At 38.6% G+C, this 11,498-nt stretch overlaps 2 pseudogenes; one reads left to right on the top strand and one right to left on the bottom strand.

Annotated features, from left to right (window-relative positions):
* Positions 1-794: 794 nt before the first annotated feature.
* Positions 795-1,698, bottom strand: LOC143643230 (BTB/POZ domain-containing adapter for CUL3-mediated RhoA degradation protein 3-like; annotated as a pseudogene).
* A 5,917-nt stretch (positions 1,699-7,615) lies between these two features.
* LOC143643228 (olfactory receptor 8C8-like) lies at positions 7,616-9,064 on the top strand (annotated as a pseudogene).
* The last annotated feature ends 2,434 nt before the right edge of the window (positions 9,065-11,498 follow it).

Here is an 11,498-nt window from a genome sequence, read left to right as displayed (position 1 = left end):
TCTTCAGTTAAGTATCCCAACTTGTCAATTTCAAATTCTGCCTTCCATCCAACAACAGGATTAAGTTTTGCCAAATTTTGTGCCACTTTAAAGGATTGCCTTTCTTCCAGTTGGTAGCACCACATTCATCATCCAAAACTATGCTTCCAAAGCTGCTCTAGTAACAACTATTCAGAGACAGGAATAGCTCCAGCTGGTCTGTTCACATCTCTACCACTACAAGTTGTAACTATTATTAACAAGCTCTAGGTCAAAATCATTTTGCAGCATGGGCTTTTAGGAAAGTAATGAAAATTATGCCACATCGCAGCATACAGGTCAGGAGCCTGTTCACTGAGGCTAGATGGTTATGAAATCTGTAGCTTGCAGAACCTCTTTGAAACCACCAACTGGAAAACCCTCTCAGAAGAGTCATACTGAACTCCTATAGAAGCATCCTCTAACAAGCCCAAATTGGTAGTCAATACTCAGGAAAATAAATACTGCAAACCAAAGTTCTCATATACATTTCACACCCACTCATATTTTTCCCCCCAAAACCAAGAAATCTTGGCTCTAAGGATTCTCAGGTTCTCACAGAAAGTGGATACCTTAGATACAGCTTGTTCAACAAAAGGCGTGCATTCACCTGAGTTGGTTCACAGAATCACTTCACCTTGTCAAAAGTTACCAAAATACTCTGGCTTGTTACAAAAGAATCCCCAGACTCCAAGGGAAGTAGGAGGTACTCTGGAGCCTGCAGGGAGGGATGGCAGGCGGACAGGAGGGAGGACGGCTCACGTCCACTTGCCAGCTCACTGGTGGAGCTGATTCTGGTCGTCCAGGCACTTGATGTGAATCGGACACACCTGCTTGATACTCTTTGGCTCTGCCTCCACGTCCTCCTCCAGATTATGCCAGCACCTGGCTATTCCACCTGTGGCTTCCAGTACATTTTCAGGTCTGTCCTGGGGCTCATACAGCAAAGTTCGGGAAACTCTACCTTTGCCTGTTTCTTTCTCAGTAGCATAATCGTTGGTGGTACAACAGACTAGCGATCTTGCATCCCTGACTGAAAAGGAACAGCAGCAGATTTCATTTCCAATGGCACCCTTTATGAATAGGACCCCTCCGTTAAAGCACAAAGAGAGCTTATCAAATGGTTCAATGTTTTTTTTTTAACATATTGTCGTTAGAATTACTGGTATATGAGTATTTGCTGTTACTTTTGTCATAGAGCAATTTTATGAATGTCTTATTTAAAGTTGCTCTAAAGTTTTTGTTCTTACTTGGATGAGGTGATGCCAGGAACTTTGCAGAAAGGCTCATAAGTGTTTTTGTTTTGTGGGGTTGCCTGGTCAGTCTTCCACCAGGCCTTGGACCAGGTAAGATGTGGTTTCTGCCAGCAGCTCCTCAATCTCCTGGAGGCTCTCAGGCAAGGGGACCATTGTGTCTCCAAGGTAGTCCTGAAGTGCTTCCCACACAGGCCAATGAGTGCTGAGCCTTCACTGTCAGTGAGACTTCCATGCGTCTGTACACACAGCTTTCCTTCAGCTTGGTGACCTGCTTGGTCAGCGTCTGCCTGGTGGTGTTGTAGAAGGCTCCGCCCAAAATCAGCTTCGAGTACTGGGTGCTGGGGCTTGTGCCCTTGAACGAAGTGATGCAGGTAGCAGTGCTGGCACCGCTGAGCTCACCATGTTCTCCTGACATCTTTTCCATTTAAAGTCAGAGGATGTCAGAGTCCTGGACTGCTGGAAGAAGGAAACACTCCTGTAATTCACTCTTGTATAGCATTGCCATGTCTCCTAAAGTGTGCTCCAGCCCTATGTTTGATTTATACTTGATGGTATTTTCTGCTGCTTTGGCTTATACTAGATATGTGCTGAGACTCTTCTCACCTTCAGTGTCGCCAACGGTGTCAACCATTATTTCTGTGACATCTACCCTATGCTCTAGCTCTCCTGCAAGAGCACCTATGCTAATAGGTTGGTGGTGTTCATTGTGGGTGGCATTAACAACATTGTTACCTGGTTCACAACATTTTCATCTCTCATGACTTCATTCTCTGCAGCATCTTCCACATCAACTCCACCTGCAGTTTCCACATGATGGCTATTATGCTGTTCTCCGGATCAGCGCATTTGTGTGTATCTTCAACCATCTTCTGCCAGATATATGAATGAGGGAAAAAATTTACTTGATATTTTATACTGCTGTGGTTCCCATGATGACCCCCTTAGTCTACAGCCTGAGAAACAAAATTTGTTAAATTTGCCCTGAAAAAATCCCCAAATAGGAGAATGTCTTTATTATTATTATTATTTTATTTTTTTGCATGGGCAGGCACTGGGAATCGAACCTGGTCTCCGGCATGGCGGGTGAGAACTCTGCCACTGAGCCACTGTTGCACTTTGCCGAATGTTTTGATTTTACGTAGGATTTCTTTTGCAGGTAATTTCACTATTATTCTTTCTAGTATAATTGCTTCCACATTAATTTATTCTCTTTTTTCCAGTAAACATGACATATGAGAAAACATTTCAATTTGAAATTGAATATGCTTTGTTCCATGAGACTACATGGATTTTTCTCATGAGTTTTGTTCTTTTTGTACATGTAAACAGTTTGGTGGTTCCTTTTTTGGGAAAGAGGAGGTTTGCAGGGTTAGTATAATTTAGAGATGATCAGCTCAAATACAAAGTTAATTTTGTACAATGAAATAAAAGAATTGGGGATGTTTGCTGGTGTTTGCATTTTAGAGATTATGGGGATTAAAAGAGTATAGATCGGCAATGTGTACTTAGGCCGGGACCAAAGAGACAGATGGTCAATAGCAAGACATCCTTGGGTGGATTTAGAAAGGGTTTAGAAACTGCATTTCATCATGAAATCTTACTGACCTCTTAGCATGTTGTCATTATCTTCTAGGGCACATAACTTATCGAGATAACTTACACTTTGCAATGACAGCACATCATTTGTTAAGTTTTGTGGTATGAAGGAGGAAAAACTCTGATCACATTTTGGGGAAATCAGGAAGAACTTCAGGGATAAACAGTGAGTGGTAAATGAATTTGGATTATAGAGATGGGAGTGTGAAAGCCCACACCACCTCCTGCTGTTTCCTTCAAGGGAGAACCTAGAAATATCATGGAGATCATAGAATTTCTCTGGGTAGATTGAGGGTGTTGGCCATTTGATGTTGTGGGAAGGTAAAGCCAAAAGGGTTGGAGGAACTGAGAACTACTAAGTTACATAGGTGTTTGTTGCTTCCATGTGTTACCCCATATGGTGTCCTTATAAGCAGAGGGAATTTAGATTCATTCATTCAAAACCCAGAAATCAGTCATTGACAGACACCAGAAGTCAGAAAATAAGGTAGAGGGCCATGTGTCAGAGGCAGACATATAATTTAAGGAACTCCAGATTGTCATCAAGCATTCAGATGGTCCTCTTTGTTTACATGAGAATAAAGCCTACAAAACCAAGCAGAGAAAAAAGTGGGAAAGGAGACACAAGATCACGACATGACATGACCATATACAGCCATACATGAAGCCACATACCTCCTCACCCTATTAAACTTACACCTTTTTGTGTAGACTGGTTTGAATAGGTTGGTTCTCTAACTTAAATAGAAATGGTAACTTATGCAAAACCCTGAGAGCATATACCATATAATTCTGTATAGTGTAATGACTAAAGAAATCAATTTTGTATTCAAACTGACTCAAGTATAAATTTTTTTTAATCTCTGCTGTTTTGAGGTTTGAACAGTGAATTACTCCCTTCCAGCTCTGGGATGCTTATACTTAAGACAGGGATTCCTTGTTCAGAGGATGGTCATGAGGGTGCGATGAAGAATTCAAATAAAGAGTTTAGCACTGTGATTGGTACTCAGTAGCTAAGAGCGGTGCCAGGCAAAGTATCCTTGAATATCAAAATATCAATGTAATTAATCTGAGAAATCCAAGTCCCAAAGCCTGCATCTTTCTTTTTTGGGTATTTACCATTCTTCACAGTCTAAATGCTCAAAAAATGGTCATGTAAGAAAATGAATTGTCATACTCTGAGTTAAATAGTGAGGATTTTAGGCTACATGTGCATTTTATTCTCAGGATTTCAGAACCACTGTTGACATAAGACCTTCAATTTCTCACCTCTAGAAAATGCTGTTGTAGTATGCTCTCTATGCCACTTTATGGGTGCAGTCAGAGGACTCTGGTTGTCATTATCAGATTTCATGTAGATGTCTTGTCTCTAGTCCTTCCTAAACTCACTAACACTACAGAACTAGGATTAAAATATTATTAACTCACGAGAAAAAAGAAGATTCACAAGTAATATAATGTTCTAAGCTGGAAAGGAAATAAATGACCAGGTGTTGACTTGGCATACTCAAGACAAAAGACATTAAGGAAGAACGGGAGAAAATCAAGTTAACACCTGTTTTATGTCATACAGTCTCTCATTACTCAGGATTTGTTTATAAAAGGACACTATGGAAGTAGAGATGAGGATGGGAAAAAAAGAAGAGGAATGTTTTAGAGTCTGTTTAAATCATAATTAGACCTCCAGATCTCCTCTGTCATTCCATGTAGTCAGGAAAAGTCTAGAGGTTTATAATATACAAAAAAATAAAACCCTAAAGCTATTAATTATGTGTATATGTTTATATTTGGGGTTGGGTTTCCCACATGAAACATGGCTATTCAGTAGAAATTTTGCCTAATAAATATTGGCACTCTCAGTCTTTTTTCCTCCATTCATCTCAGTTTAGAGTATGCAGAAAGCCAGGCTTATATCCTGGGAAGACAGTTTCATGGGTCGTCAAACCAGCCTATGATATAACCTAATGGTATTGCCCTGAAAAGCTTTCTATCTTAGGCTGACATTTCACAAGCAATAAGCACCCACAGGGAGATGCTGTCAGATGTTTGAACCCACTCCTAAATGTTAATGCATGGACAACTCTGCTGAAACAGTTAAATAGAACCTTACACAAACTTGAACTTACAAAAATAGTTTGAAAGGAACACACAGTGTAAAGAGAAAAAACTTCAAGGCAAAGTATCACTATGGGACAAAAAGACTATTGAGCATAAAAAAATCATGGCAAGAAGATAAAAATCAAAATGTATACATGAAGACCACATTCAGATTATGTCCTGAGAGGATATTAATGAATGGAAAATAAATGGAAAAATAAAATTTAAACAGAGGAAATTCCAGGATCCAATAATTGAATAATGAAAGTTCCAGATACAAAGCAAGAAGTGCAATGAGTAGGAAAATATAATTTATATGTTTTGAGAACAATTTTCAGAACTGGAAGACTTGAGTTTAAAGAATAGACCTAATTCATATTCTCTTTAATGTATGAAAATACATATATCACAAGACAGCATTGTGAGTATTCTGAACAATGGAAGCAAAAATAAGATTTTGAAAGCTTTTAGAGTGGGGAAATGTAACTGTTTTACATAAAAAGTATTGTGTTTGAAAAAAAATTGAATATTTTAAGACTGATTGAATGTCTTCAAACATGTAGGAAAAATGACCTTGGAATCAGTAGTCTATTCCCATAGAAATGTCTAATAAATATGAAGTTATGATAAAAGCAATTTCAGACAATGCATGGTCATAAGATTTGAATATCATGAAACTTTTCTGAAGAAACCAAGGTGTTATGTGTTGTACAAAAGAAAAGAATAAGAAATCAAGAAATAGGAAGAAGTGTGATCCAGGCAACAGAGTACCCAGCCGAAAAGTGAGTGAAAAGGAATCCCTAGGATAATGTTGAAGAAAGATCTCAAGAAACCACATTGTGTTACAATTATAGACAAGAGAACAAGCCCAAAGTTGGTAGAAATCTCCTGAAAAGACTTGTGTCAGAATATATATTTGATCAAATAACAGTGACTGAAAGTACTGAAAGGAGCTTTATAAAAAATGGGGAAAATGTTGAGAGGAATCTGGGAAAATATCCAGAATAATAAGATAAAGAATGATATTTAATTCAGTATAAAAAATTAATTTTGAAACAAATTCAATCAAACATATGATGGATGAGCTGCAAACAACATTTAAAATAGTCTTAATAAAGAAAAACAGAAATACTGCTCTAAACTAATTTGTGAGAATCATAACATATTGTTAGGAATAGGGAGGGGGGAAGAAAGAAAAGTGATGTGTGTGTGTGTGTGTGTGTGTGTGTAGTCAGAGAAGGGGGTGAAAAGGGCCAAATTCTCATCTTTCATTGGATACCAAGTTGGAAAACCAATAGGATAATACAAATCTAAGTTGAATAGAAACTACCAAAGCTGTCAAGTGAGATGAAGAGCCACAGAAGACTTGACAGGAGATAGATTCTGCAAGAATTGGAAACTGGATGAAGATAGTGAGTAAGTTGAATAAAGGATGAAAACATAGTTTGTGGATGAGTTGCCTGGATCTTGGTGAAAAGAATTTAAACAATGATGACTTTAGAAGAAGCCATGCCCAGAATCATAAGAAAATGCTCAATCTGACGCATCGGAGTTTGAGGAATCTGTAAGAAATAAAATAGAACTCCAGGAGGCAGGGAAGAAATTTAGCTATGCATACAGACCCAAACTTCCTAAACTTGGTCAATAGTTGACTCTCAGGGGACATTTAAAATATGTGGCCCTTTAGGAGCAGATAATTTCATTTTAGTTTTGAGAGGTAATGGGGAACGGGCAGTAGTACTGGTGTCTAATAGGTGGAAGCCAGGCATGCTGTGCATTGTTAATACACAGACATCTCAACACAACAAAGATACTTCATGTCCAATATGATGGTAGGGCCGTGGCTCAAAGTCTCTGATATATATGAATAAGGAAGAAGAGAAAGGGAAGTGATGCTAATATCGATCAGGCTCCTTGTATGTGCCAGGCATGGTCCTGGTATTTTAGGTGAAGTAATTCCTTTAATCCTTTAGTCAGTCCAAAAGAGAGCTCATTTTTAGCCTCATTTTGCATAGGGATACAAGGTTCAGAGAGGATCCCTAACTTGTCTAAAATCTCACAAATAGGAAGTGGAAAAGTGTTCATTAGACTCAGTTTGACTTAAGGGTTCACTCTCCTAGCAATTTCATTACAGTACTTATTGAGTTGAAATACACAAGCATATATAGTATTAAACCAATGATCTAATATTTTATTAATGCAATCCTGGAATTTCCTAGAAACTACTAGAAATGGCAACTGATTCTGTCTCTAGACCTTGCTTAGATCTGTGCTTAGGATCCAGGGGATACTGAAGTGAAAGACCAAGGGGGGCCATCAGCCCATTGCACAGGGAATTAAAAAATAAGCTGAAAAGAACATTGAGTCCAAAATGATCTAATGACAGGTCTGTGATACCGAATATAGACACAGGCTCATTAATTCTTCCCTCAAGAGACTCATTGAACATTTGAGGAAATCACATGGGAGAGGATATTTTTTTTTGTACTTCTAATCAATTTCCCCATATATACATTACGTGAAGTTCATTCCCATTCAAACTAGCTTGCTGTTTGGAAAGCTCATGCAACAGTGTTGCTTTCCTCCATACAAGTGAAGAGGATCTTCTGGGCAGATTCTCAAGTAGAAATCACGACTTATTCCCCAGAATGCCTCTTGAAGTACATTGAAGACTGAGGACTGTTCTTCAAGCAATTGAAGATTGAGCGAGGGCCTCCTTCTCATTACAGATGTTACCCTCTCAGGACAGTGGATCAAAGGGTCCACAAGGCCCAGCATCAAAGTATAGAGGAAAAGCTATCATTCCTGACTTACTAATTTGCATCAAAACCCTCAATTACATATGCCAAGGATTCTGGGGGAACACTTGATATAAGCCTGGAAGAAGACCATATCAGAGGGAGGAAATGCTGTCAGCAGGAGGTCTACCAGCACTCTCCTCTGCTCAGTGACAAGCTGAGCAAGGGAGAGAAAACGGGAAAAGTTAATCTGGACTCTCGGGCCTGAGGATTCATCTCAGAAGTTCAGGTTCCTGGATGTCTTGCTGTGTGTCATGAGACAAACTTCATCTTTAAAACTAGCAGATCCTGAACTCCTACTGAAGATAAACCCTTAGAGTACATTGCTAATATCACCTTCGTCCCTACTCCTACTGTTCCTGGGAGAAGTGAATGGCTCTGGACAATGACTCTTCAGTGACTGGGTTTATCCTAATGGGATTAACAGACCAACCTGAACTCCAGCTGCTCCTGTTTTTTCTGTTCTTGGTGAACTATGTGGCCACTGTGGTGGGGAATTTGTGCTTAATTATTCTTATTTGCCTCAATTCCCACCTTCACACTCCCATGTACTTTTTCCTCTTCAACCTGTCCTTCATTGATCTCTGCTATTCATTTGTCTTTACCCCCAAAATGCTCATGAGTTTTAATTCAGAGAGGAACATCATCTCCTTTGCAGGATGCATGGCTCAGCTATTTTTCTTCTGCTTCTTTGTCAACTCTGAGTGCTATGTGCTGACAGCCATGGCCTATGATCGCTACGTGGCCATCTGTAAGCCCCTGCTGTACACTGTGACCATGTCCCCTCAGGTGTGCTTCCTGCTAATGTCTGCTTCATATGTGTTGGGGTTTGCTGGTGCGATGGCTCACACTGGGTGCATGATCAGGCTGATGTTTTGTGATTCCAACCTCATCGACCACTACATGTGTGACATCTTCCCCCTGCTCCAGCTCTCCTGCAGCAGCACCTATGCCAATGAGCTTGTGGCTTCTATTATTGTGGGCTCAGTCATCATAGTATCAAGTGTTGTTATCTTTATCTCATATGCTCTTATTCTTTTCAATGTCCTTCACATGCCATCTGCTAAGGGCTGGTCCAAAGCCTTCAATACCTGCGGCTCCCACTTAATAACTGTTGGTTTTTTCTATGGATTTGGGCTGCTCACTCATGTCAAGCCATCATCTGCTGAGTCTTTGGGTCAGTGGAAACATTTTTCAGTGTTTTATACCAATGTGATACCCATGCTGAACCCCCTTGTCTATAGCCTCAGAAACAAAGATGTCAAACTTGGTGTGAAGAAAATCCTGAAAAGAATATGAACTGATTGGAGGTATTGATTCTCTCAGTCCCTGGCTTCATTGCTGTGTTTTTCTTGCCTTCTTGAGCCACCTCATCCTCTTCTTCCTTTTCTTCTTTTCCTTCTCTCGATCTTTCTTTCTAATGTATTCCTGTAGGAATTTTTATACTAATGTCTTTTGTTCTTTCAATTTGCCATGTAAATAGAGGACCTAGTCTTTGACTTCATTGTCATCCTGTGTCTCAAGTTGGAGTGAACCTTTTATTTATTTTTGTTATCATACAGAGACATTGGGCTAATTTCATTTCCATCCAGAGAGAACATTACCCACTAGATTGCTTTTTTTTTTTCTTTCCCATCCATGGTGAGCTTTGTAGTAGAATTTTGTCTGACCATTTTTTTCTTTTCTGGCTTTCTGTGAAACAATTACAACAGGGCTCTTTCCTTTGTAAGTACTTACTGCATTAAGAGAGAAGTGGGGAAAGGGGTGACAAAAATTGTGGTCATAGTAAAGTAGCAAATAATAAGAAATTTGTAGAGTTCTTTTACTAAAAGACCTTGTTCTGAATTTTTGGCATCAATCTGTAATGGAACTGAGCAACATCTCTCACTAGGGTTCATTCCTTTTCTCGGTCATGTGCAGGTACTAATGAGAATCCCCAATGTGTCTACATCCCTCAAGCTTCCTCAGTAATAAAGATTTTAGACAGTTCTTGTTAATGCCTCCATTTTATTGCATTGATCAACCAATGCATTGTCACAAATGGAATTGAAACTCTCTTATTGTCTTTGAAACTGTGGAAGAGATGTTATTTTTCACATTACATTTTCTTTTTTCCTTACAAAAGTTCTGGATTTCATAGGAATTGTGATTAAAAATTACACAATGACATACTTGGCTACACACTACAGGGTTATACATGATGTCAAGGTTCTTTGTTTGCCCAGTTGTGTGACAAGTGCTCTTTGCAAAGGTAAAAGCTTTGTGTACTCCTTTTAAAAAAACAAACATGTATATCATGGCAAACCTTTTTCTTATGGTGGTTTGTTCTTGCAGTGTTTAAACTTGATTTTTCCCTTTTGTCTCCAGCAAGAAAAAGTTTAACCTTTGGTCTGTATTGTGCGCCATAAACTCTACTAAAAACCAAGTCTTTTTATCTTGTTCTGTAGATGAGGAAGAGTCTACAGGACTTGCTCAAAGGTACAAACTAATATTTCAGGGCTCAGTTTTTGAAACTAACATTCATCCCAGGAAAGAATGGTGGGGGAAAAAATGAGATTTGTGAGGGAAGAGAGAAACTCTGGAGGATTGTTTCAGAATAGCCTAAATTTGGGGGTTGTCATGGGAACAAGACCCTAACTATGAAGTTTGTAGGACAGAGGAGACTGATAAATCTTTGATATCCAACTCGAAATATGCACATGACCTCACAGAGGTTTGATTCTAGAGTGGACCAAACAAGGTTTGCTACAGAGAAGGATTCAATCACAATATTTTTTATAATAGTCGTAATTTCCTGTGATGGGGAAATTGGGGAGTTTGGAACCAGCCTCCTTGGTGAGGTATGGTACAATATCCAGGATAGTACTACTTTCAAAAGCTTAGTAGATATTACGTTATCATTGTATATTTGGGACCAGAATAAAATAATGGCTATTCATAAGAAAAGCAATAGAAAACCTGGCTCTGTATAACCTTGTTTTGTTTTTTTTTTTGTTTTGAGATTAGGGAATGCTGTACCTCAGAGGACATAGCTCCCTGGGGATGTAGTTAGTATAGCTGTGATTTTTATGGTGATCAAAATGCATCATATCTCATAAGTAACAGTCTTAGAGTAAAATAATGGCACTTAAGGATGTTACTTAATTTGATTAAATTATTGCTATGAGATAAGAGCATGAGATATGCACCTTTATTATAATATTCATCACATGGACATAATTTTGTTCACAACCCTTATTCTCCAAGCAGAATCTAAATAGCTTATAACTACTTTTACCCTTTCTCTGGCCATATCCATTGAAGTACCTGATAAAGATATGGCTTAAAATTGTTTGGTTTGAGTTCTGCTCTAAGACACATATTTTAATGTCCAAGTTTTAATAAGACATAAAGTATATACCACCCATGTCCATAAACCCTTGGTACTTAACAAAAATAAAATGTGACTTGTCAACATGGCACACACCTTGTGTTCCAGTACTATAACATATTCACCAGCACACCCTGGTGAGGTGTGGTCAGCCAACAGCCTGGCTCAGTTGTGTGGAGTCACCAGGATTCAAGGCATAACCGAGTTCAATATACATTTCTATATTACTACAAAACAATAAATTTTTATGATAATCACATTTTATGGTATTTTTAACTAAAATTGTATAAACTCAAACTTAGTGCTTTCAAAATTATTATAATAGGAAAATCTGATGTGAAATATTTTCAGAATATAAGCTTA

The sequence above is a fragment of the Tamandua tetradactyla genome, chromosome 8 (assembly GCF_023851605.1).
Source record: "Tamandua tetradactyla isolate mTamTet1 chromosome 8, mTamTet1.pri, whole genome shotgun sequence".
NCBI classification, from domain to species: domain Eukaryota; kingdom Metazoa; phylum Chordata; class Mammalia; order Pilosa; family Myrmecophagidae; genus Tamandua; species Tamandua tetradactyla.
The sequence above is the reverse complement of the archived record's forward strand: the minus strand, read 5'-3'. Positions and strand labels throughout refer to the sequence as shown.